This window comes from Aulonocara sp. 'chitande type north' Nkhata Bay, linkage group LG17 (assembly GCF_057382095.1).
Source record: "Aulonocara sp. 'chitande type north' Nkhata Bay isolate Kocher_YH1m ecotype deep benthic linkage group LG17, A_spYH_male_GT1.1, whole genome shotgun sequence".
Lineage (NCBI taxonomy): Eukaryota > Metazoa > Chordata > Actinopteri > Cichliformes > Cichlidae > Aulonocara > Aulonocara sp. 'chitande type north' Nkhata Bay.
Window position 1 is genome coordinate 2821204 of NC_141360.1, and position 27652 is coordinate 2848855.

Below are 27652 nucleotides of genomic sequence, written 5' to 3' on the forward strand. Positions count from 1 at the left end.
ACCACCACCCCGGCCTACACTGACCTTAATATATAAATGTGCCACTTTTTCAACATATTTAATACTACTGGCCTTTGGCTTACTGTATCTAAGTCATGCTGGCATTCTGAGAAAAGAAATGCTGCCCACCCCTGATATCCATGAATAAATGCATCACAGCAAATGGATATATTAAGAAACTAATCCTAGGAAAGAAAAGCCAGTCTCTCTCAGTGGGAACTAAAAGTTATTGTTATTGCCCACTGTTGTTCATTTTTCACATTTTCATTAGTTTTATTTTACAAATACTAAATAAGCAACTGGTGCGTGAGCGTGTATGAACTGTTGAGTAATAAACATATTCTAAAGTGCTTTGTAGAATCTAGCAAAGGTAAAAAACAGCCATATAACTGTGAAGCATTTCCCATTTATATCACTCTAGTGTCAGCCAGGATTATTTACTCTGCTGAAAACATTGCCTTATTTTTTCACTTTGCAATTTAAAAATGTTCCACTCTACTTCTTTTTTTAAAATGGAAAATTTATGATGCCATCAACAAGTACAAGCTGATTCCCACCTTTCATTTATTTTCATTCATACCGTATTTCCACCCTTAATTAGCTGGTGCTGAAATATAATTAATTAAAGACCTGCTTCCAAGTCTAATGAGTGAGTCAGGGGAATTATCTAAGAAACTGATGGCCACACACATTCCAACATCAATCCAATTACCGCAGTCCCCTGTCAGTTGTGTCCCTGTGCAAATGGACCAAACAATCAGATTCCAAAACCTTGTGAAAAACACTAAAGTGTGGAGGCGACACTTTGCAGTGCACCTGGTGCACTTGTCAAAGCTGACAGGTCACAGGATGAGGTTATTACAGTCTATCAGTATGCTTGCCATGTAGGAGATTTCCATTTGGAGCACAGGACAGTTGTGGGAGACAGAACCTTCATTTAAAAAGGACAATAACCTGTATTTACATTCAGTCCTGAATTTGTGTGTGCACAAGCTGCATACACTGAATCTATATGAATCTATTTAACATGATGACATGAACCACAAACACTTACCGGACATTCTTTTCATGTATATTGTATGTATAGCAAATTAGATGGCAGAAATTCAGTGCATTTAGATATGTGGACGTGGAAATGCAAAATGGGCATCAGAATGGGGAAGAAAAGTCACCAGTGATGACTGAATATTAAGGTATTCATCATATTAACATATCCTAGCTTCACAAAGAGCTTTTTTTATAGAGTAATAAACAGTTTTTCTAAATGAGTGCGATGCCATTTCCCCTCCAGTTAGCATATTATCTGCATGTCTGTGTCTCGTCTCCCTTAACTGTTTCCGTGTCGCCCTCTTTGTTTCCTCCCGTTACCTCCCTTGTTCCCCTCGTTTCCCTGAGTGTTCTTTCCTCCCAGCTCCCGTGTCATGGTGTATGAATTAGTATGAGTCTTAGTGCTTCCTGTTTTACTTTGATACTCTCCTGTCTGATGTGTGTCATGTTCAGTTTTGTTTCCCCCTGTCTATTTAGTTAAATCATGTTCATCTGTGTTCCCTCCTGTGGTTTGTTCCCTTATTTGCCCTTGTGTGTATCTATGTCTGCGTCGTAATCTTCCTCATGGCTGTGTGTTTTTCTGTGTGTTTAGTTTAGGTTCCTGTATTCCAGTTTAAATTAATTTGTATTCCCCAACAATAAAGCTGTGCTTTGAGTTTAATTCCTCTCTGCGAGTCTGCGTTTGGGTCCAATCCTGCCAGTTTATAACAAAACCTCTGTGGGGTTAAAGTTTAGGTGGCTGCTCTATATTATCTTGCCACATGGCACTGAAGAAGATACGTGGTGGAATCAGTTTTGTAACCTACTGTAGATACTTTCAGATACTTACAGCACTTTCAGAATGGCATCAAATTTGTTGTCCAGTGCTGGGTTGTGATAACTGTTCAGTTTCTATGCCAAGTGTTACGACCAAATCCAGAGTGTTATTAATGCCCCCTCCCTCAGTTCGAAGATGGTCATTTGCTTTTCACATAAAACAGCCACCTTGACTCCCCAAACAAACTAGCAGTCCTGCTTGTCCAGATGTGGACTGTAGAGTACTGATCTGAACAGTTAGCTGTTTTATACCATGTGCTTAGCCAGAGGTTTGCTGGCTTATCTGTTGTTGGACTTCAGCCAACACCTTTCCCCATTTAATCCAGCAAAAAGAACACATCAACTTATGGCCACATTAAAGCCATGCTTCCATACCGGGAGTTGAAAACAGGGCAGCTGGGTGAAAACCAGGACTCCTAACCAGTAGACCATATGGGACTGCTCTGCTGTCATGAAATCAAGGTCAGTCTTGTCACTCTGCAGCCTTGGTGATAGCCTTAACCGATTATACAGCGGCTGCAGGTTCTGGTCAAAAGCACTTTACAAAGGGGTGGACTTGAAGCACACTTGAGTGGCATGCAGGGAAGTCTACTAACCAGTGAATAAAAAGACACGAAATGCCTGCAAGTTGTAAATGACTTTACAGCAGCCTGACTAATCTGGTTTGGAAGAATTCCTCTTGATGAGATTCCTCCATGTTTGGACTTGACAGACATTCTATAACAGATTTGATTTCCACTACAGCCCTTTATTGGTGAGGCATGGAACCAACACAAAAAGAACTTTGCCGTTGGAACACTGTGGAGTGACATTTTTGCACTCACTTTCATAATTAATTTTAAAAAAAGGATTAATCATACAGAAAATTAAATGTGTAAATATAAATCCTTAGAATTGATTCAGCTGTACCAGATCAAGTTCCCATTTATGTCTAGACTCTTTCTACACAATCCCAGTTTTGAACAAACCATTATCAGGCTGTGCAATATGCTTACACAAAGTTGTCCACAGTGTCAGGGCAGGCAGGCCACCAAATGAAGTGTACCCAGAGATATTACACTTAAAAACGTTACTGCCTTTATTACTTGCTTCGTGCTGAGGTACTGATACCACAGCTTACGGATATCTGTACCTGGATTGTTCACTTTAACCCTTTGATATAGCTTTTTTGTAATTTCTTTAAATAGTCATAGGGAATAGTTTTCCAGAATACTTGAAGGGCATTCAAAGTTCGTCTTTGAATGACGGCTGAATTTTGTTGCGCTCTCTGTCAGGACAGTACTACAGTGCTTCAGTAATGTTGGGATACGGGCTCTAAAGAGGCTAAGTGAGAGATCATGTTCTATTGTTTGTTCTATTGAGGTTTGTCCATACGTGTGGATGATGATGTTAACCAAAATTTTCAAATTTAGATTCATCACTACTAGGGCTGCCACAAACGATTATTTTGATAGTCGACTAGTCACCGATTATTTTTGCGATTAGTCGACTAATCAGATCATCGTCCATTGGACGTACAGCGTACAGCTTATTGCACCAGCAGCATCTGCTCTTATATAACTATCATTAGCTTACAGCTTTAAGTGTTTAAGGTCTGTGCTAACTAAAAATAAAGACAAGATGATAGTTTGTTAAATTTTAATGAAATCTGCAGATTGTTTTGGTGAAGTTTAATAAACTCCTTGCTATCTAAAATATAACGGGACACTGGAGTATATTCTCGAGCATCTCACACTTCTGATAATCAGCTGTCTGCTTGACGTTTATTCAGCTGTGTAAAAACTATAACTTTAATCTCAGCCAAACCAATTTACTCAGGAACAAATAAAATACAAAAAAAAGGCAAAACAATAACATTTTAAGTTATCTAAGTGACTTATATATCATGTTTAACCTGAGTAGCGAAAGATGGCGGTGGGTTTGAAAATGATTTGCCGGGAGTCCGGTGTTCTCACAGCTCTAGTGAGCCTAGCCCCCGGCTCGCTATCGAGCTAGTGGGTAACAGACGTCTCCGAAAACGTCGGAGCGCTTTTGAAAATATGCGGTGTCTTGATAAACTGAGCAGATATTTGAGGTTTACACAGCTACATTCTCGCCTGAAAATATGTTAAACGTTTATTTTGTGACCCAGAAAGAATAATAAGAGTAATATTAAAACTAACTAGCTGCCGCCATTGTTGGAAACTGAGCTGGGCTGCGCTATGAATTCTGGGACACAGCTTCTTCTTCTTCGGGGTTTAACGGCAGCTGGCATCCTTGTACATGCAGTGCTGCCATCTTCTGTTTCAGTCCGTTATTACACTCTTAAATCCTGCTACTTATTCCTGCGTCTTTTGGGATCTTACAAAGCTTCAAACGATGCGTCGACTATTAAATCAGTCGTCGACGATTTTGATAGTCGACGTAATCGTGACTAGTCGACTAATCGTGGCAGCCCTAATCACTACACTGATTTCAATCCAGTTCTTCTCCCTGCTTCCCTTCCTTAAGAATGGCTTCTTGACAGCCTTTTACTGAGACCACGTCTGATGAGGCTTTGGTGAACAATAGATGGATCAGCTGAAGTGCCAGATCTCTCTGGTCCTCTGTCTGGTCTTTGCTGGATTTTTTCCCTAATTCTTAAGGATATGACCTTCAGATATTGTTCATAGATTTCACAGAACTGCCACTTTGGCTAATGATTCTTTGGGAATAACCTTGGTGGTACAAAAATACTATTTTATGCCTGTCAAACTGTGTTATCGTTGGCATTTTCATAGATTTCACTTAAGGAATGGGAACAAATGATATGTCTTTGCAACAGGCTGTTAGTAACAAACTGCACAAATATGCATGTGCATTAAGTTAAAAAATGGATGTATCACTTATGTTTGATCTTCTAAGCTTTTTCTGATATTTTAGGTGTGCAAGTACAGCGTACCAAGTGGTACCAAAGAATTTGTGACTTTATTACTGAATGGTTCCTGTGTGGACGTAGATGGTACATTAGCTGGTCAGTGTTCTGTAGAGGACCTAATGCACAAACACGTTCAGTAAGTAGGAAGCTAGCTAACCTTGAAGACAGTGCTGTTTCCAACTAAACAATCAGCAACTTCAGTACAGTATTTTACTGCTTTACAAAAAGAAAGGTTTTATGAATACTTGAGATTTATATAATGCCGTCAAAGCATTGTTTTTGTATTTACAGTCTTGAATGAATAACAAACATGACATATCAGAATCAGAATCAGAATCAGAATACTTTATTGATCCCTGGGGGAAATTATTTTTTGTTACAGTGCTCCATTTTAAACCAACATTAAGACAAGACAGACAATACGCTAACTATATCCTGATATCTTAATGCAAAAAATTTTTGTATAGGCACAACACACAGTAATGCACCAACACAGCCCACTTCTGTCACTTCTGGAGCCACACTCTCTCTTGTCTCCTCCAGGGGAAGCTGTTTGTGTGTTTGTGTGTGTGTGTGTGTGTGAGAGAGAGAGAGAGAGAGAGAGAGAGAGAGAGAGAGAGAGATGGAGTGAGAGAATGATAGGGGGTTGTAGTGATCGTAAACAACAGCAGGAGTGAAACAAATGGGTGGTCCCCGGACAGCTTCATCCCCGAGCCTAATCGATGATGCACGATAAGGCAGCAGAAAGGCCTCGGGAGCCGGGTGGGGGCCAGATGGAGTCCGGTGTCTGCAGCAGAGTCACACACCGAGACACAGAGAGAAAGTCCCTGTTTTACATTTCTGGTAGAGGTGCTTGTTGCTGTTAATTAAAATGCTCTAACGTGTATGAAATGCAGTGTGCAGACAGGGCCGGCTATATTAGATAAGCTTCATGTGAGTATTTTTCGAATTACCAGGGACAGCTTTTATCTTTGACTTTGAAAACAGATGAGCTTTTTGTTTTTTGTATCTTTTTGAAGCACACTGCTTTTGGTAATAAGGCAGCAGTAAACGTGGTTTCCCAAGGGAATGATAGATTCCCCCAGTGAGCCAGTCAGTGACAAATATGTCACCTTGTTTTTGTTTGTTCTGCACTGCATGCTTGAAGGCTAGAACAGAGGAAGGCAGGATCTCAGCGCCTACTATATGCATAAATTTACCAAAATGTGTAGTTCTGATTCAATTTAGATGTTACAGGTTTTGCATTACACTACTCGACTGTTGAGATTTAGACATTCTTACAACCTGCTAGTAGAAGGAAGATGATGCGGTGGAAGTTTTTTGGGTGACCCAGCCTGATTGATTCTGATATATATATATACATACATACATATAGATATATATATTTATATATTTATATATATATATATATATATATATATATATATATAAAAATATAAATATATATATATATTTTTATATATATATATATATATATATATATTTATATATATATATATATATATATATATATATATATATATATATATATATATATATATATATATCGCTAGCCCGACGTCCCGGAGCTAGCGATTTTTTTCCGTCGGGCTACCAAAATCTATCTCTGCCCTGCCCGTCGGGCTATTGTAGGAAAAATATATGTCAATGCTTTTGCATTCTTTCAGAAATGTAGCTGGGTAATTATGTCATTGGCATCGGTGAGCCACTGTCAATATGTGACATATTGAAATCGGGTTTGAATTTGTGCTTGTTTTTTTGCTTTCACTTTGCAATCGTGCAAACTGTGTATAGAGAGCGACAGCACTGATCTGTGAGTGATGATAATTTGTGCACCAATTCCTCTGACATCGTCTTATTAATCGTTAGCTTACTACGCAAACATGACAAGTGAAATCTCCCGCAGCTTAAACATGTGAGAGGTTGATCGCGCAGAGAATCGCTGAGCTTATGTGAGTGCCTGTGTAAAAGCAGCAGGATATATATTTGACTACGATGACCTTCACAGACAGATATATATTTCAGTTCTGCTGAGCCAAATAAGACAGGTCAGGGTGAAGAAGTGACAGCCAAAGAAAAGCTTACCGCAAAACGGAAAAGTTATGACAAATCAGACTATAAGGCAAAAAGAAAGTGCAGCTTTATGGTTTCATGGACAAAAGAATTTCTGTGGCTGCAATATGATGAGCTAAATAACCAGGGCTGCACATAAGTGGTCCACAGGTGCGCATTCGCTGTCAAAATAAAAAACACACACAAGGGTTAGGGTTAAATTTAAAAACTGTACTTTTGAGTTAAAATATATATTTATAATTTTAATAAACGACAAATTAAAAATGCATGAACATTTTTTTGTATCGAAAAAACATCGAACCGTGACACCAAAGTATCGAACCGAACCGTGAATTTTGTGTATTGTTGCACCCCTAATATATGTATATATATATATATATATATATATATATATATATATATATGTATATATATATATATATATATATATATATATATATATATATATATATATATATATATATATATATATATATATATACATATACATATAAAAAGAAAACACCCAGCACGCCCCTGCGGGCGGTTTATCCTTCAAGCTCGGGTCCTCTACCAGAGGCCTGGGAGCTTGAGGGTCCTGCGCAGTATCTTAGCTGTTCCCAGGACTGCGCTCTTCTGGACAGAGATCTCCGATGTTTTTCCCGGGATCTGCTGGAGCCACTCGCCTAGCTTGGGAGTCACCGCACCTAGTGCTCCGATTACCACGGGGACCACCGTTACCTTCACCCTCCACATCCTCTCGAGCTCTTCTCTGAGCCCTTGGTATTTCTCCAGCTTCTCGTGTTCCTTCTTCCTGATATTGCTGTCATTGGGAACCGCTACATCGATCACTACGGCCGTCTTCTTCTGTTTGTCTACCACCACTATGTCCGGTTGGTTAGCCACCACCATTTTGTCCGTCTGTATCTGGAAGTCCCACAGGATCTTAGCTCGGTCATTCTCCACCACCCTTGGGGGCATCTCCCATTTTGACCTCGGGACTTCTAGGTTATACTCGGCACAGATGTTCCTGTACACTATGCCGGCCACTTGGTTATGGCGTTCCATGTATGCCTTGCCTGCTAGCATCTTGCACCCTGCTGTTATGTGCTGGATAGTCTCTGGGGCATCTTTACACAGCCTGCACCTGGGGTCTTGCCTGGTGTGATAGACCCCAGCCTCTATGGATCTTGTACTCAGAGCTTGTTCTTGTGCTGCCATGATTAGTGCCTCTGTGCTGTCTTTCAGTCCAGCTTTGTCCAGCCACTGGTAGGATTTCTGGATATCAGCCACCTCCTCTATCTGCCGGTGGTACATACCGTGCAGGGGCCTGTCCTTCCATGATGGTTCCTCGTCTCCCTCCTCTTTCTTGGGTTTCTGCTGCCTGAGGTATTCACTGAGCACTCGGTCAGTTGGGGCCATCTTCCCAATGTATTCTTGGATGTTCCTTGTCTCATCCTGGACTGTGGTGCTGACACTCACCAGTCCCCGGCCCCCTTCCTTCCGCTTAGCGTACAGCCTCAGGGTGCTGGACTTGGGGTGAAACCCTCCATGCATGGTAAGGAGCTTTCTTGTCTTTATGTCAGTGGCTTCTATCTCCTCCTTTGGCCAGCTTATTACCCCAGCAGGGTACCTGATCACGGGCAGGGCGTATGTGTTGATGGCCCGGATCTTGTTCTTACCATTCAGCTGACTCCTCAGGACTTGCCTGACCCTCTGCAGGTACTTGGTGGTTGCAGCCTTTCTAGCGGCCTCTTCATGGTTCCCATTTGCCTGCGGGATCCCCAGGTACTTGTAACTGTCCTCTATGTCTGCAATGTTGCCTTCTGGTAGTTCAATCCCCTCAGTTCTGACTACCTTCCCTCTCTTTGTTACCATCCGACTACACTTCTCCAGTCCGAACGACATTCCGATGTCATTGCTGTATAGCCTGGTAGTGTGGATCAGTGAATCGATGTCTCGTTCACTCTTGGCATACAGCTTGATGTCATCCATGTACAGGAGGTGGCTGACAACTGCTCCGTTCCGTAGTCGGTATCCGTAGCCAGTCTTGTTAATGATCTCACTGAGGGGGTTCACACTACACACTACAACGGCAGGGAATCAAATCCCGCAGTGCCAGACGTGTTCCGCTGCTGAAGCCAGTGCATGTCCAGGCCCGTCTGAAGTTTGCCAGAGAGCACATGGATGATACAGCAGAGGATTGGGAGAATGTCATGTGGTCAGATGAAACCAAAGTAGAACTTTTTGGTATAAACTCAACTCGTCGTGTTTGGAGGAAGAAGAATACTGAGTTGCATCCCAAGAACACCATACCTACTGTGAAGCATGGGGGTGGAAACATCATGCTATGGGGCTGTTTTTCTGCCAAGGGGACAGGACGACTGATCCGTGTTAAGGACAGAATGAATGGGGCCATGTATCGTGAGATTTTGAGCCAAAACCTCCTTCCATCAGTGAGAACTTTGAAGATGAAACGAGGCTGGGTCTTCCAACATGACAATGATCCAAAACACACCGCCCGGGCAACAAAGGAGTGGCTCCGTAAGAAGCATTTGAAAGTCCTGGAGTGGCCTAGCCAGTCTCCAGACCTCAACCCCATAGAAAATCTGTGGCGGGAGTTGAAAGTCCGTGTTGCTCGGCGAAAGCCCCAAAACATCACTGCTCTCGAGAAGATCTGCATGGAGGAATGGGCCAAAATACCAGCTACTGTGTGTGCAAACCTGGTAAAGACCTATAGTAAACGTTTGACCTCTGTTATTGCCAACAAAGGTTATGTTACAAAGTATTGAGTTGTATTTTTGTTATTGACCAAATACTTATTTTCCACCCTGATTTACGAATAAATTCTTTACAAATCCTACCATGTGGATTCATGGATTTTTTTTTCACATTCTGTCTCTCACAGTTGAAGTGTACCTCTGGTGCAAATTACTGACCTCTGTCATCATTTTAAGTGGGGGAACTTGCACAATCGGTGGCTGACTAAATACTTTTTTGCCCCACTGTGTGTATATATATATATATATATATATATATGTATATGTATGTATATATATATATATATATACATATATATATATATATATATATATATATATATATATATATATATATATATATATATGTATCCAGTACAACCTGGAAGTCCCGAGGTCAAAATGGGAGATGCCCCCAAGGGTGGTGGAGAATGACCGAGCTAAGATCCTGTGGGACTTCCAGATACAGACGGACAAAATGGTGGTGGCTAACCAACCGGACATAGTGGTGGTAGACAAACAGAAGAAGACGGCCGTAGTGATCGATGTAGCGGTTCCGAATGACAGCAATATCAGGAAGAAGGAACACGAGAAGCTGGAGAAATACCAAGGGCTCAGAGAAGAGCTCGAGAGGATGTGGAGGGTGAAGGTAACGGTGGTCCCCGTGGTAATCGGAGCACTAGGTGCGGTGACTCCCAAGCTAGGCGAGTGGCTCCAGCAGATCCCAGGAACAACATCGGAGATCTCTGTCCAGAAGAGCGCAGTCCTGGGAACAGCTAAGATACTGCGCAGGACCCTCAAGCTCCCAGGCCTCTGGTAGAGGACCCGAGCTTGAAGGATAAACCGCCCGCAGGGGCGTGCTGGGTGTTTTATATATATATATGTATGTATGCATGTATATATATATATATATATATATATATATATATATATATATATATATATATATGTATATATGTATGTATATATATATATATATGTATGTATGTATGTATGTATGTATATATATATATATATATATATATATATATATATATATATATATATATATATATATATGTATATATGTATGTATATGTTAGGAACACGAGAAGCTGGAAGGAACACGAGAAGCTGGAGAAATACCAAGGGCTCAGAGAAGAGCTCGAGAGGATGTGGAGGGTGAAGGTAACGGTGGTCCCCGTGGTAATCGGAGCACTAGGTGCGGTGACTCCCAAGCTAGGCGAGTGGCTCCAGCAGATCCCGGGAATAACATCGGAGATCTCTGTCCAGAAGAGCGCAGTCCTGGGAACAGCTAAGATACTGCGCAGGACCCTCAAGCTCCCAGGCCTCTGGTAGAGGACCCGAGCTTGAAGGATAAACCGCCCGCAGGGGCGTGCTGGGTGTTTTTATATATATATATATATATATAAATATTATTTATATATATATATATATATATATATATATATATATATATATATATATATATATATGTACAGGGAGTGCAGAATTATTAGGCACGTTGTATTTTTGAGGAATAATGTTATTATTGAACAACAACCATGTTCTCAATGAACCCAAAAAACTCATTAATATCAAAGCTGAATGTTTTTGGAAGTAGTTCTTAGTTTGTTTTTAGTTTTAGCTATTTTAGGGGGATATCTGTGTGTGCAGGTGACTATTACTGTGCATAATTATTAGGCAACTTAACAAAAAACAAATATATACCCATTTCAATTATTTATGTTAACCAGTGACACCAATATAACATCTCCACATTCACAAATATACATTTCTGACATTCAAAAACAAAACAAAAACAAATCAGCGACCAATATAGCCACCTTTCTTTGCAAGGACACTCAAAAGCCTGCCATCCATGGATTCTGTCAGTGTTTTGATCTGTTCACCATCAACATTGCGTGCAGCAGCAACCACAGCCTCCCAGACACTGTTCAGAGAGGTGTACTGTTTTCCCTCCTTGTAAATCTCACATTTGATGATGGACCACAGGTTCTCAATGGGGTTCAGATCAGGTGAACAAGGAGGCCATGTCATTAGTTTTTCTTCTTTTATACCCTTTCTTGCAGCCACGCTGTGGAGTACTTGGACGCGTGTGATGGAGCATTGTCCTGCATGAAAATCATGTTTTTCTTGAAGGATGCAGACTTCTTCCTGTACCACTGCTTGAAGAAGGTGTCTTCCAGAAACTGGCAGTAGGACTGGGAGTTGAGCTTGACTCCATCCTCAACCCGAAAAGGCCCCACAAGCTCATCTTTGATGATACCAGCCCAAACCAGTACTCCACCTCCACCTTGCTGGCGTCTGAGTGGAACTGGAGCTCTCTGCCCTTTACCAATCCAGCCACGGGCCCATCCATCTGGCCCATCAAGACTCACTCTCATTTCATCAGTCCATAAAACCTTAGAAAAACCAGTCTTGAGATATTTCTTGGCCCAGTCTTGACGTTTCAGCTTGTGTGTCTTGTTCAGTGGTGGTCGTTTTTCAGCCTTTCTTACCTTGGCCATGTCTCTGAGTATTGCACACCTTGTGCTTTTGGGCACTCCAGTGATGTTGCAGCTCTGAAATATGGCCAAACTGGTGGCAAGTGGCATCTTGGCAGCTGCACGCTTGACTTTTCTCAGTTCATGGGCAGTTATTTTGCGCCTTGGTTTTTCCACACGCTTCTTGCGACCCTGTTGACTATTTTGAATGAAACGCTTGATTGTTCGATGTTCACGCTTCAGAAGCTTTGCAATTTTGAGACTGCTGCATCCCTCTGCAAGATATCTCACTATTTTTGACTTTTCTGAGCCTGTCAAGTCCTTCTTTTGACCCATTTTGCCAAAGGAAAGGACGTTGCCTAATAATAATGCACACCTGATATCTGCCTATACAGAAGCCTATACAGCTTGGAGTAAGACAACATGCATGAAGAGGATGATGTGGACAAAATACTCATTTGCCTAATAATTCTGCACTCCCTGTATATATATATATATATATATATATATATATATATATATACACACATACATATTAGGGGTGAAACGTTACTCGTATCGATATTGAACCGTTCGATGCAGTGCTTTCGGTTCGGTACGCATGTGTATCGAACAATACAAAATTTTTAATTCATTTTATCAACTTTTCTGGCGTTTGGAATTATTTTGGTTTTCATGTGACGTATGACCCTGAAGGTAAGCGCGTCATGGACTAAAGTAAAACAGTATGTTGGATGTGCCATGCAATGCTCAATTACATGGGTGGGAACTAGTGTGTTAGCGCAATTTGCTCGTTAACGTGTTGGCCGTCCAGCCCATGCACGGGGCGATCCGCGGTAGCTCGTTAACGGAGATTTAACGTGTTGTGGCGTTAAGGTCATTTCAGATTTACGCTGACAGCACCAGTGGGAACACAACGAATATGACTGCACATTTATGCCGGCATCATCCTAGTGCAAAGACAAGTGGAACAACAAGCATGCTACTAACTTTACCCGAGTCATTTAGACCGCTGTTAGCACATGATTCTCCTTATGCTGCTGAGAATATAGCTCAGAAGAAGCGCATAGTATAGCTTTTATTTTGGAAAGAGGCATTTCTCTGTAATAAACTCTCTTTTCCAAAGATCAGTGATTTCTCGATCAGATAGATTTATTATTTTATCGCTTTGTTGTTTCAGCAACATTAAATTTAAAAACTGTACGTTTGAGTTAAAATATATATTTATAATTTTAATAAATGACAAATTAAAAAAGCATGAACATTTTTTGTATCGAAAATATGTATAAAAAATATCGAACCGTGAATTTTGTGTATCGTTTGCACCCCTAATATATACATATATATGTGTGTGTGTGTGTGTGTGTGTGTGTGTGTGTGTGTGTGTGTGTGTGTGTGTGTGTGTGTTTGTGTGTGTGCGTGTGGAGGGACAGAGAGAGAGGAAGAAAAATGGCCAAGTCCCTTTAACTGCCAGCTTGGAGACTGAAAAATGATCCCCTCAGCTGACTGGCTGATAAGAACAGAAACTGCAAGGGGAGGTCACCTTCAGATAAACTAACCTCTGCTGAATCATTTATCACAGAATATGATGGATGGAAAACTGAGACCTGGACATCAGAAATCACGGCACGCGACTAGGAAAACTAATGAGTGCTCTAACCCTGTTGGAGCTCCCTGCCAAAACCAAACAAACAGCCTGCAGTCAGAAAAGTGAGATGACTGAGCAAATTGAGGTAAAGTGAGTTGATGTAGAATCTGATTACTCCCAGTGAGGAATTAATTTGTGGATCAGTTATTAGCCCAGAGGGACGTGGAATGAAGAATAACTTGAATAAATATGAATTAACTTCTGGAACTGAAACCAAATGAACAAGGATGCTTTACTATTCAGACAAATGGTATTGGAAGCTGTTTGTGTTTAATGTTCACTAAAGGAAAAAAAATATTCCAAAGCCTGGTTTTCTGGATAAGAGGGTGCAGGATGGAAATGTGTGCACAAGACAGACTGCTGGGTTTTCTTTGGTGTGAAGGCATGAGGTATAAATTTCATTGTCATGGTTTATTCGTTCTTCTACTTTTATTATTCTGCATACTTAGAGTTTTAGGGAAGGTTCAGGTTAGCATAATATAAACAGTGAAGCTGGAGGATGAACGCTAACTTTTTTCCCACTTGATAAAAGTTAACGTGAGGGTTCCTGATGGTTAGGGACAAATGCAATCGCATGGCAGGATGCTGTAAACGGACCAAACTTCAGTCAGGAGAACAACTGAGATAATCCATCCACAATACGAGGTTAGTGATTCATATACTGCTGCATGGGCTGGGCTGTAGTCAGTGTTGCCAACTCCTCAGTAAGGACAATCGCTATTGGTTGTCCTAAAAGTCGCTAAATGACGTCATCGCCTAATTTGCATAATTGGTCATGCTAATCTAATTGTAACCTATGTTGTTGGAGAGAGCAATAACATTGTGGAAGAGACATAAAGGGAGTAAAAAACGTCCTAAATGCATTTAGAGTTTATTTAGAACTACAAATTAAATTTCTTTTAGCAATTATTGTTTTTTTAATGTCACAATTCCAACCCTGCTCCTTTATCCGGGCTTGGACCGGCAAAAGTGACCCGAAATAGGCGCTCTGGTGAAGTTACTTTGTGTGTGTGTTTATAAGTAGTTTTAAACCTTGTGATCCACAAAACAGCATAAGAGTAAAAGAGTAAAAGAAGAACTGACTGCGTTACAGCACCCGCTGCTTGTTGAGAGTTATGCGATACGTGCTTTCACGTCTTTTTTTAGCGTGAGGGGTCTGGGTCTGAAAACTCGCTAAATATAGCGACAAAGTCGCTAAATTGGCAACACTGGCTGTAGCTACATCGTAAGGTTTTAAAAACTGAGCCTTAGAATAAATAGCGGTAATACAAACCGAGAGAGAGACAGTGATCACTGACTGTTTTTAGGGGCCTGGAAGCAGGACTCGTCACGTCATCACTTAAAGACTGGATTATGGAATTTATTTATGGGCATTTCCAAAAGTGTTAAATGGTAAAATTCAATGTGTGGTTAAAAAAAACATAAGATGGAAAACTCCTGCATTTGAAAACAATACACTGTACTGTATTTTTACAGATTTGTTTTGTTTTGTTTTACTCTAATGGTTACATTCGATCCCTATACAACCGTTGCAAGAGCTTGGTTCGCATTGCCGGCAATAAGTCGGACTCGTTCCCGGTGGGTGATGGGCTCCGCCAGGGCTGCCCTTTGTCTCCGGTTCTGTTCATAATTTTTATGGACAGGATTTCTAGGCGCAGCCAAGTGGCGGAGGGCTTTCGCTTTGGTGGCCTCAGAATCTCATCTCTGATTTTTGCAGATGATGTGGTTCTGTTGGCTTCATCGGGTGAGGGCCTCCAGCTCGCACTGGAGCGGTTCGCAGCCGAGTGTGAAGCAGCGGGAATGAGGATCAGCACCTCCAAATCTGAGGCCATGGTTCTCAGCCGGAAAAGGGTGGAGTGCCCACTCCGGGTCGGGGATGAGTTCCTGCCCCAAGTGGAGGAGTTCAAGTATCTCGGGGTCTTGTTCGCGAGTGATGGGAGAAGGGAGCCGGAGATCGACAGACGGATTGGGGCTGCAGCTGCAGTAATGCGGACGCTGCACCGGTCCGTCGTGGTGAAGAGGGAGCTGAGTGTAAAAGTGAAGCTCTCAATTTACCGGTCGATCTACGTCCCTACCCTCACCTATGGCCACGAGCTGTGGGTAGTGACCGAAAGAACGAGATCGCGGATACAAGCGGCAGAAATGAGCTTCCTCCGAAGGGTGGCTGGCCTCTCCCTTAGAGATAGGGTGAGAAGTTCGGCCATCCGGGAGGGGCTCAGAGTAGAGCAGCTGCTGCTCCACATCGAAAGGAGCCAGCTGAGGTGGTTCGGGCATCTGACAAGGATGCCCCCTGGGCGCCTCCTGGGTGAGGTGTTCCAGGCATGTCCCACCGGGAGGAGGCCCCGGGGCAGACCCAGGACACGCTGGAGAGATTATATCTCTCGGCTGGCCTGGGAACGCCTTGGTATTCCCCCGGATAAGCTGGAGGAGGTGGCTGGGGAGAGGGAGGTCTGGGCCTCTTTGCTTAGGCTGCTGCCCCCGCGACCCGGCCCCGGACAAAGCGGATGAAAATGGATGGATGGATGGATGGATGGTTACATGTTGATTAGAGTATCTAAATGATCCTGGTTAGGAAAACTTGTTGTATTTTTCTCCAAGTGATTCGGTTGGCTTATAAGTTCACCCTGTCATTCACTTATTTGCACTGGAAATCATACTGAGAAAACTGCTCAAAAGGCTGATACCATGAAGTAAGTTCCTACTGCTATTTTCTAGGATTACATTTTTGTGGATACCTTCCTGTTGGAATACTTAGCATACTGTAGGTGATTTTCATTAGAGATTTCTCTTTATCTGCTTCAACTTTCATTTTTGTCAGTGAAGAAGTGTATAGGGTTCACTAGAGTTTTCGGGAGGTCTCTGTGGATCATTTTAGCCCTGAGCACTAGCCGCTGATGCTAGGGAAATCTTAATTACCATGCAGCAAGATTCAGCATTCAGACCGTCCTTTTTCTCTCTCACACACACACATGGGGACACACTTTTCAGGGCTGCTGCCTCTGTCTCTGCTTCCTTCTCCAACGGTGGATTTTGGAGGTAGTGATATACCAGCAGGACACACCACGGTGCGTCCCACAGGCACAAAATGTTCTAGAAACTTCCACCGTCTCTCATCGTGGCTTCATTTACTAGAATGTACCGGTGTTCAGCTGCTAAAATAGGAACTACATAAACAGCATCCTTTTGGAATATTTGTAGAGCTAAACTGTCACTTTAAAAAAAAGTGTACAAAGATGTGTGAATACAGAATTCTGAGTATTACCATTAGAACTTTATGCTAGAATGTTGATATTGATTTGTGGATTTAAAAGAAGTATAACCGGAATGATTACTGGGCCATCTCTGTCTGTCTGTCTGTCTGCAGCTAAAGTTGATAATAATAAGATGTGGTTTGTGGAAATGAAGTGTGTTATTGCTATGAAAAAGCTGCAGTAACAGTATTATGAGGGAGGTTCTATCAGTTTTTAAATATATGGTGTTGGGGGTCTCCTACAGAGCAACAGCATTTGATTGATTACTAACATTTCCATAAAATTTCTCATGTCCAAAGACATTCATAAACGGAGCCAACGGCCAGTTGAACTGATTCCTCTCTCACCTTGAATAATTTTTTCCAAATCTTTCTCTCGAACTCATCTCCAGACTGCCTCTTGGAGTTCATCATCTATGACAGCTGTAATCTGTTTCTTTTTTAGTTCATTTGCATTTGCTTCATGGTTTATCTGTATTTAAAGATGTCAAGAAAAGATTTGAACCAATTTCTGAAGAAAATAGTTTTCAGGGCAATTAACTCACAATAAGCTGATGTCAGAATACCAGCTAGCCTTGCAAAATTAAGGCTACAAATACCTCTTAATGCATCAGAGATTTTGACCATAATTAGACTGGAATTCCATTTAGTAACAACAACTGACTAAGCAGTTACCTAGTCTCCAAATATGGTAACCAGTGTGCATAAATTCCACCTACTAAATGTTAAACACGTGCAACAGCTGCCACAGTAGACAGAGATGGTAGAAATCTGAAAGTAATTTGATACTAGGCTGGTCATTAGCTAGACATTAACTAAAGGAGAGAGAGGGAGAGCTTAACCCTCTAAAATCTGAAAACAGAACAGCAGCTGTTGAACTGAACGCCATCATCTTTGGATCAAAGCACAGTGGTAAGTCGCACAATGATGCCTCTTGTTTCCTTCTTTCTACTGAGAGCGAAGGGCTCAAACCCTCACATCAACACACTGCCTCAAATAATGACAGCAAAATTGAAGGGCTGGCAGTGAATGAGAGAAAAGCACACATGGCGTAAACAGACTTTAAAGGCAGGCATTGATGGGCTGTGACATAACTGGACACTGAAACCAGATGAATCTTTTTTTAAGGTTCCTTTTTATTTCAGGACACAGTGATCCATGCTTTTTAAAGGAAACTGAAGAAAGTGTTCCAGGTTTCACATGCTAACACTTTTGGTGTATGTTTGCCAAGCTAGTGTTTTCAAACAGTGTTATAGTCTCTATAATTTCTTTAATTATATTTTTTTCCATTGTTTGCCTGTAAAAACTAACCGTAGATTGCTCCCACACTGCTTGAGACACAACAACAACATAAAGTTACATAGTTACATATTATTTAAAAAATCTACAAAAAAGAAGGATGTGAAACATCTTTCACAACAACAACATATTTCGCAACAAGAAAGACTGGTGTGATCAAGCACAGACCAAAGATTCTGGAACCATCAGCTGTGGAATCACAAATACCTGCAAAAAAAGAGGGAAAAGACAGAAAAACCATCAAACGTGAGAGAGAAGACAATTATTGGCATATAAAGACCGAAAGAGAAGAGGTGCTCAGTGCATCATGGAAAGTTGCTTGGCACCCTGACAACAGCATAACTAAGGGATGCTTCAAAGACACCTGATAGTCCTCCATTATCTGTACCACTAGCAAAAAAATTTATTAACAAGAAAAGTTTGAAGTCTAATCTTGAAATGTAGAGACAGTGTCTACCTCATAAACTTGAATCTGGCTTACAAGAGAGGGACCTGATCACTGATCTCTGGATAGTATGAGGTCTTTAAGGTGTGGAAGAGCTTTGTCATTAAGAATCAGAATCAGAAAGGGTTTTATTGCCAAATGTTGAGCGGGTTTACAACATTAGGAAATTGCTGCGGTGCTTCAGTGCAAACATACTGTTATAAATACTGTTATAAATACTGTTATTAAGGGCTCATTATGTGAGGAAAATCATTGTTAATTCTGTATCAGAGGCAGCCAGTGAAGAGTAGCTAATATAGACGAAGAACTATAATTTCTCTCTCTAAGTACTTTCACTGCAGCATTTTTAGATCAACAATGGGCTTTCTGGAGACTTTTCTAAAAATGTGGATATTCACTAATTACAACCCTATTTAGTATGAACTACTTTTTTATCATTGCTGTAGACATGATGTTCCTAAATCTGACAATACAGTGCATGCAAGCAAAGACAGACTAAGATACTTGTTTTATGTGTGAGTTAAGAAAGAAATCCTAATCAAAAAATAATTCCAAGGTTTCTCACAGCAGTACTAAAATCAAAAATCCATTTTTTAAGTGTGTTTTGGAGCTTTTAGGGGGAAGTTCCATAGCTTCAGAAGTAGAAAATCCTGGGTCATCAAAGCCTTTATGTTTTTAAGCCATCCCAGTTATTTGCATCACCTAGCAACATAGATAAATAAACTTGGTTATCATCTGCATAGCAGTGGAGGACTGTAACAGATGAAAAGTATCAGTCCTAAAACATGTCCATGTGGAACTCCGCGGGTAACCTTTGTGTCTGAGGAAGACACATCATTCAACAAACTGAAATCTATCACATAAATATGACTTTAGCCTCTAATCTCACTGATTTTTTGCATCTTTAGCAAAATGTTGGTTTCAAACACAGTTGTGAGATTTGATAGAAGAGAGAAACTTAAATTAAGTAAGGCATTTGGAGACACTTGTGCTTTTTGTACACTTTTTCATGTACTTTAAATCCTGGCTGAAATTAATTAACCAAAATTCATTTTTAAGGATTTTGCAAATATTTAAGAGGTTCGTTGCAGTTAAATGTAAAGTTTGCTATATGCAGCATATCAACAATATTGGATCAATGGTAAAACATCCTTGAGCAGTCCAGTTAGGGTGGGTTTAGACCAGCGGTCCCCAACCCCCGGGCCTCGTACCGGTCCGTGAGTCGTTTGGTACCAGGCCGCGAGAGTTGAGGCTCAGGCGTGAAATGTTTCGTTTTCAGGGTTTTTATCGGTTTTCAGCGTTATTTTGTTATCGTTTTTATCGTTAACTCGGTTTTCCTGGGTCTTTTCACGTGTGTTATGAATAAATCTTCTTTTTTCGGTACCGGTACTAGTTTTATTTTGTTGTATTTATCCGTGACACCTTAAAGGCCGGTCCGTGAAAATATTGTCGGGCATAAACCGGTCCGTGGCGCAAAAAAGGTTGGAGACCGCTGGTCTAAGCAATCGGCTTGAGTAATGGGCAGAACAATTACATTAACTTCCACTAGAGGGGAGTACAACTACCTGCTCTAATTAAATTGGTTGCCGACTGCCAGTAAAACAGAAGAACATGAAGAAGAAATTATATAATAGTCATGCTGTGAGTGAGACGACGCAGCACGTAATAGCAATAAATAAATATTTGAAAAGAAAAATAGTGAGTCTGACCTGGGTCCTTGAGAAAATTCCGACCCAGACGAAGGCCCTAGCATTAGTAGTGGTCAGAAGAAAGCAAAAAAAGGGTAGATTGGGGACAAACTTGTTAGTCCAATAATCACACAACTGGTATGTTAACTCCAACTTGAATGGTTGCCTTCTTTCGTTCCTCCACACAAGAAAAAACTGACACTCCAAAAAACTCCTACTTCCCCTTCCCGCCTGCGCGTAGCCATGCCCCCCCTTCACTGGACACTTGCGCAGTGGGACAGATACATCTAAACAAACTGAACCAATTCTGCTATACATGGTGCGCGGGGAAAAATTATCAATATGCTTTTTGTGACATTTTTGTTTGGTAGTATGTTGTGTTATTTTTCTAACGTGAAATATGTACCGTGGCTCCAAAAGATTGGGAAACACTGGTTTAAACTACAGAACCCAACACTGCCACCTTCAGAGCGATTGGCGCAGCATCTGTGAAAGTGACACTGCTGGTAGTTCTCTTTTCAATGATAGAAATGTAAGGAGACAGACGCTATGTTCACACTGCAGTCGAAAGCGCATCAAATCCGATTTTTTTTTTTGACCCTATGCGACCCATATCCGACCATGGTATGACAGTGTGAACGGAACAAATCCGATATTTTCAAATCTGATCTGGGTCACTTTCGTATGTGGTGCTGAATCCAATACATATCCGATGTTTTAGAATGCGACTGCTGTTTGATGGTCACGTCGCATTAAATCCGTCTTGTACGTCACTGACACAAGACAGACGCCAATTATCAGCGCCGCAGAAGCACCCGAGAAGACATTGCGAACGCTTCCGGCCATCCAGTGTAGATGTTAGTGAAACTGTTGGGAACAACGTTGGAGAAACGTGAACATTTTATTTGTACTGTATAATCTGCAGATTCTGACAGAAATCTGCAGCTATCCTTTGAAGCAGCGCTCCTCTAAAACAGCAATAAGGATAATTATTAGGTTATCTACATTATTATGTAAATAACAAAATAACTTAAAGCAAAATTGGGAAACGTAAAGTCCGAAGTCTTTATATTAAGGGCCATCAGTCAAACAATATTATTTGCTCTGGGTCTAAACAGAGCGCGTTGTGTGTGACGTCTTCTTTTGCGCATGCGGCCGCTTCGAGGGGTCACACTAGAGCGCGTTTGCTGTCCCATTTTATTTGTAGTGTGAACGAGCAGACAAAAAAATCGGATTTGATCAAAAAATTGGAATTGAGCATTAACACCTGCAGTGTGAACGTAGCCAAAATAACCTGTCCTGACCCTCTCTGCGTTCAGGTGTCCAGCCATCCATCCTCCGTGCAGCTGCTGTCCATCCTTCAGGCCTTGTTGCTGGTGGGTCCGGACAGAGCTGAGGTCTGGTGTGCTCTGGAGCTGCTGATGGATCGAGCCACCCTGCTGGCTCAGGATGGTAAGTATGAGGGTGCATCCAACATCAGATCACTGGGTCCAGCTCTGATTCCACCTCTTTGTAGAAGTGTCCTCTCTATATAAAAGATGACCCCTGTAAAGAGTCCCTTAAGGTTCAGATGCAGGCCCTGTTTTATGTCAGTTTGTATAAATGACAGCAGGCAGAGTATGATCAAAGCTGAGGGCATTTCACAGGATCAGGCGAAGGTGAATTCATCGGCTCTGTTTTTCTTGATCCCAGCTGAGGTAGACTCTGCAGATCACCTGCTGGAGAAACTCCTCCCCCGAAAGACTTACTCAGCCAATCTTACCATCGACAGGGCGGTCCAGACTAGACTACCAGACAGTCCTCCCAGCCAATCAGAGGCACTCACCAAAGATGCTCCGACAGCCCCCAGTGCAGCAGCACTGCCTCCGGCTCTTCCCACTTCCTATACCCCCCTCTTCCTCCTCCCTTACCCGGTGCTATGACTCTTCCCCTTCCACCCCCTCCACTGCCGCCCACACCCTTGCCTGGTGCTATGGCTCCTCTCCCTCCACCCCCTCCACCCCCACCCTTACCTGGTGCTATGGCTCCTCCCCCTCCACCCCCACCCTTACCCGGTGCTGGACCTCCACTCCCTCCCTCTCCTCCAGGTGACATCAGAGCTGAGACAGTTCAAAGTCTGGGCAGGTTATATAGCAGCTCCGCTCCTAATTCAAGCCACACCCCCTGCCCAACACTGCGGATGAAGAAGCTGAACTGGCAGAAACTTCCATCCAGACTGGTGTCAGGTGAGGCCTGGTATTGGCCCAGGTCAGGTGCAGGATTCATCCAAGCTGACGTCACTCTGTGTCCACAGGCCACGAGTCTCTGTGGACGTCAACATCTTTGGACTCCATGGAGCCAGATTACTGCAGCATCGAGCACCTCTTCAGTCTCCCTCCGACTGAGACCAAGACCAGAACCAGAACCAAGTCAAAGACGGAGCCCAAAGAGGTGCTGCAGCTTTCTCTGTCTTCACCTTACAGGTGTGGCGTTACACGTTTTACCTTTTTCACATCCACATGTTCAATTCTGTCCACAGGTGTCCTTCATCGACGCCAAGAAGAGCCTTAACCTCAACATCTTCCTCAAGCACTTCAAATGGTGACTGTTCTTTTTCTGAGTCTTGCAGCCAATAAAAACACCTGTGCTGTGACATCACCATCCCTGTATCACCTGACCTGTCTCACCTGCAGTTCCCACGAGGACTTTGTGGATCTCATCCGAAGAGGAGACCGATCAAAGTTTGATGTTGAGGCCCTGAAACAGTTCATCAAACTCCTCCCAGAGAAACATGAGGTCACCTGCGCTTCACCTGTTCTCCACCTGTCTCTCACCTGTGCTTCAGTTGTCCTTCACCTGTACTTGACCTGTATCTCATCTTTCCCTCCTCAGGTAGGGAACCTGAAGTCTCATCTGGCAGAGCAGGACAAGTTGGCATCAGCAGATCAGTTTTACCTGCAGCTCATTGATCTGCTCAGGTGTGAGGACAGCGCCAGCTGCAGCACACATCAAGCACAGATAAATAAGCACAGCTCACCACAGATCCACTCACACTGTGTGTGTGTGTGTGTGTGTGTGTTGCAGTTACTCTCTGAGGATTGAGTGTATGTTGCTGTGTGAGGAGAGCAGCTGTGTGTTGGAGACTATGAGGCTCAGACCTGAGCTGCTGGACCGCGCCTGCCAGAGTGTGTATATACATGACAAACACACAGCAGCTACACAACAAACACGCTGGCTGCACACGCACGTTTGGCTGCTGTGGTGGTGTTCTTGTTTCTGTTTGTGTGTGTTGTTTTGTGTGCAGGTGTGAAGGAGAGCGCTCGGCTGCCAGTCTTCTGTAAACTAATCCTGAGTGTCGGAAACTTTCTCAACTATGTGAGAATCTTTTTTTTACTCCTTGTAATCTGATTACTTTGTGTGGCATGCTCAGTGACGGTCCTAAAGCAGTTCTCTTCCCGAAGACTCAAACCACACAAACAAACTCTTCCATCTATATGAATGAGCGATATTTTTTTTTTATTAAAAATTTGAACATAATTCAACACAAACTCTTGTGAAGGACACAAAGTCAAAGACTTCCAAGCAGAGCGCATCGGCCAGCACAACACAGAGTTTGGGTCCTTTACGCTAAGCGAGACAGGTGGAGAACAAGCTAGCGGTCAGTGTGCCGCATCCTATGCGAAAGGGCCTTAAGTTCTTGGCTAGTTTAGCATCAACATGCTGTCTGTGCAGATGTTAGCAGTATAATGCAGCTGTTTATGTCCTGGATGCTGGTTCCACTGCACCATGATGCTTGTCCTTTCGTGCAAGAAAAATAAGTCATGTCCGTGTCTCTGCTGTGGAGTGGGCCTCTAGCAACTGCTGGACTTCACCTCAGCTAACTGGAGCCTCTGATGAAGTTTTTATGAAGTTATCTAAGCAGTAATATCACAGCTGTGAGGTTGATTGCACTAACAGTTCATCCGAGGATTGTTTTGTTTTGTTTTTTTGTTTTTATTTGTTTGCACATTCAGGCAGGTGTGACTCAGCACCAACTATTAGCTCAGCACAAATCTACCAACAGACTGTCTACCAAGACAGTTCATTTAGTTGCCAAATCATAAATCAGTCTGTTATTTAGCTGAAATAAAATGTAAAGGCTGGTAGTCTGATTTAGTCATGTGATGTATGGTCCATCAGGGAACTCACACGGGGAATGCTGAAGGCTTTAAGATCAGCACTCTGCTCAAACTGACCGAAACCAAAGCCAACAAGTCGAGAGTCACGCTGCTGCACCACATCCTGCAGGTAATGCTGGGAATACTACGAATACTGGGGAATACTGCAGTATTCTCATAATAATTCAGTTGCTGCTGTTTGTGACCCTTAGGAGGCTGAAGAGAATCACCCCGACCTGCTCAACCTGCCCGATGACCTGGAGATCTGTGCAAAGGCTGCTGGGTAAACACATATAGGAGTTCAGTCACGTACAGACTGCTGGGTGGAGTCTGTGACGTGGTAGCTCAGGTGTTTCGCCTGCAGCGGTGTTAAATGTTGCCCTCTGACTCCACCTGCAGGCTCAGCTTGGACTCTATTCAGTCTGAAACAAACACTCTAAACAAACGGCTGAAAAACTCAGAGAGGAGCGTTTCCTCCTCATCTGACGACATGAAGGAGCAGTACCTGTCCACCATACAGGTGAGTCACTCAGGATGAGGCTGTCACCTTTACGGGCAGATAAATCCAGTCTGTACACTCACTGACACCGTTTTAGTGGGACAGACCTGCTGTTCCAGGTGAACTTACCTGTTGTTCTTATGTGGTGTTACCAGGAGAGCCTGCAGGCTGTTGAGCAGCTGCAACTCCTGCTGTCATCTGTGGAGGAGCAGAGGAAGCACCTGTCCGCCTACCTCTGTGAGGACAGCAGCAGCTTCTCCCTCGAAGAGCTCTTCAGCACCATCAAGGCATTCAGAGACCTCTTCCTTCGAACCCTCAAGGTCAGCGCCAATCGCAGTGCGGCTCAGTCTGCAGGACTCATACCCTGCCGCACGTTTGCATGTGTCATTTAAACTATGTCTCAGCCAGCCAATCGGCTCTGACTTTAACCGTGACAAAGTGTGGTAGCTGCCACACATTAGTCCTGTTTCCCTGTAAATGTTAAGCTCCGCCCTCTCTGGGGGGCCGGTTAGCCTGCTGAAGTTTGAACTGTGTGTTCCTTTTATTCTTCGATCAGGAGAACGAAGGTCACAGGGAGCAGGAGAAGAGGAGGAAGAGGTTGGAGGAAGGGAGGAAACTGAGAGAAGAAGCCCCCACCAGAAAGATCAGTAAGTCAGACACCATTATTTCACCTTATATCCTCCCTCCTTAAATGGAGAGACAGGTGTCCCTCACCTGTCTCTCCAGGTGTGGCAGGTGAAGGACAGGTCAAGTACAAGTGGAGGGCAAGTGGAGAACAGGTGAGACATGTGAAGGGCCGGTGACGGACAGGTCGAGAATCAATAGCTGACATCAGCAACATCGTCGACAACCTGCTGGCCGAGATCAGGAAGGGCTGCAGGCTGAGGAAGACAAGGCCACGGGCAGAGCCGGACGGTGGGGTCGAAGGTGAGAGCCCGGCAGGACTTCTGCAGACTTTCTTGTCACTACTGCTCGTTTGATCAAGTTCTCCTTTTCAGGTCACCCCGGGGTCACGCAGATGTCACCGGCCCAAGACAAGCCAGATTTTCCCGAGAAGCCTCGGGAGGAGGTCCGGACTCCCACACATTCACCTGCTGGAACCAGACCAGAACCGGAGCCAGCAGAGCCAGACAGAGCTGCCTCAGAGCTCCAGGCCCTCGGTGAACGCCCCGCAGCTGAGGTCCAGGGTCCGGAGTCTGAAGTGGACACCAGACCGGCGCAGCAGGAAGTCCAGCACACAGCTGGTCAGCAGGATGTGACCCAGGTCAACAGGAGCAAAGATCCTAACCCGGAAGATTCTGCTCCCCAGAACGCATCAAACACCTTAGACACCAGCCCAGCAGGTAGAGTGAGGCGCTGTGCTCTCTGCTTCAGGCTTTGAGCACGCTCAGTGCTGCTGTTTGTTTCTGAAACATGGAAATTTTAATGCTTCCTGTCCCACAGCCCACCCACACAGATCAAGTTGTGTTCAGTGTTTGCAGCAGAGTGACGGAGACTCGGCCGCAGATTACAGTTGAGTGGAGTCGAGATTGCCATACCATGGTGATGTAGCCGGGTCAGTCTGGCTGTTGTGATGTAGCTCTGAGTCTATGAGGTCACTTCCTGTTCCTGAACATTAGTGTTTCCTGTGACATGGTGAGCTGAGGCTCAGGCTGTAAGGTCTCATCAAGACGATGATAGAACATCCTTTAGTGTTGATGATGAAATAAGCTTTATATCTAGAAACCGACCAATCGTATCCTCTCTTTGATCTCCAGAAGGCAGTGGTCACACAGGAAGAAAGCATTTGAAGAAAAAGAAAAAATGCATCCTTCAGTGAGGTGAGCTCACCTGCAGCTGTGCATAAATCCACGTCAGCGGCGATTCACTGCTGTCCTTCACTCTAAAGCATTTCATTGGTCGAAATGTTTTTATGTTGTGGGATTTAAGGTCTTTTTTTAAATATCATTTATTATTTTATTCTTCTATGGTTCCAGGTACATGGGTCAGGACTTGTTTCTGTGGCGACAGGACTGGACCTGCAGGAGAACAAAGTGTTTAAAAGGGAAACACAATCATAAAGAACGAGGAAGCAGCAAGGATTCTGGGCGGAGCTTCCTGTGACTGACTGATCTAACCCTCGCTCACCTCTCAGTGGCGCCGAAGTAACTGCGTCCATTTGTGATGTCAGCAAGGTTTCTGTGTGCACTTCCTGTCAGGTCGAGGCGCTGCACTGTCTCTGAGCTCAGGTGGTCTGATGTGGGTGTGGCTCAGAAAGCACAGCAAATAAACTCTTTCCAGGTTAATGCCACCTGCCTGCTCACCTGGTTTCTTGCAAAAGACCTTTTAGATTAAAAGCCTCGCATTGTTCCCGTGCAGGTGTTCAGGTTTTAGACTTTTCTGTTCTTATTGTTGATTAAAGTTCGCTGAGACTTTTACTGTTAGAATAAATGTTGTTCTAGCTCTTTGATGAGTCCTGTTTTTTGTTTGTTTGTTTGCTAAAGTACCGAACGGGACAGAAAAACAATCAGAATTGTCTGAGGGCCAGGAAAGATGCCCAACGGGTTTATTTCTTCAAGTGGAGAAAACGTGTCAATGTGATATTGGTCCACTTGATTGATCTTTATCATTATTATTATTATTTATTTATTT

The 27652-nt window shown here is 43.1% G+C and overlaps 1 protein-coding gene and 1 pseudogene across 1 annotated transcript in view; both read left to right on the forward strand.

The window, feature by feature from the left end:
• The window catches only part of LOC147309449 (serine/threonine-protein kinase pim-2-like), a 581324-nt gene that overhangs the window by 93701 nt on the left and 459971 nt on the right, over positions 1–27652 (forward strand). The gene's annotated exons all lie outside the window — the stretch shown is intronic.
• On the forward strand, positions 12704–26840 carry LOC147309451 (inverted formin-2-like; annotated as a pseudogene).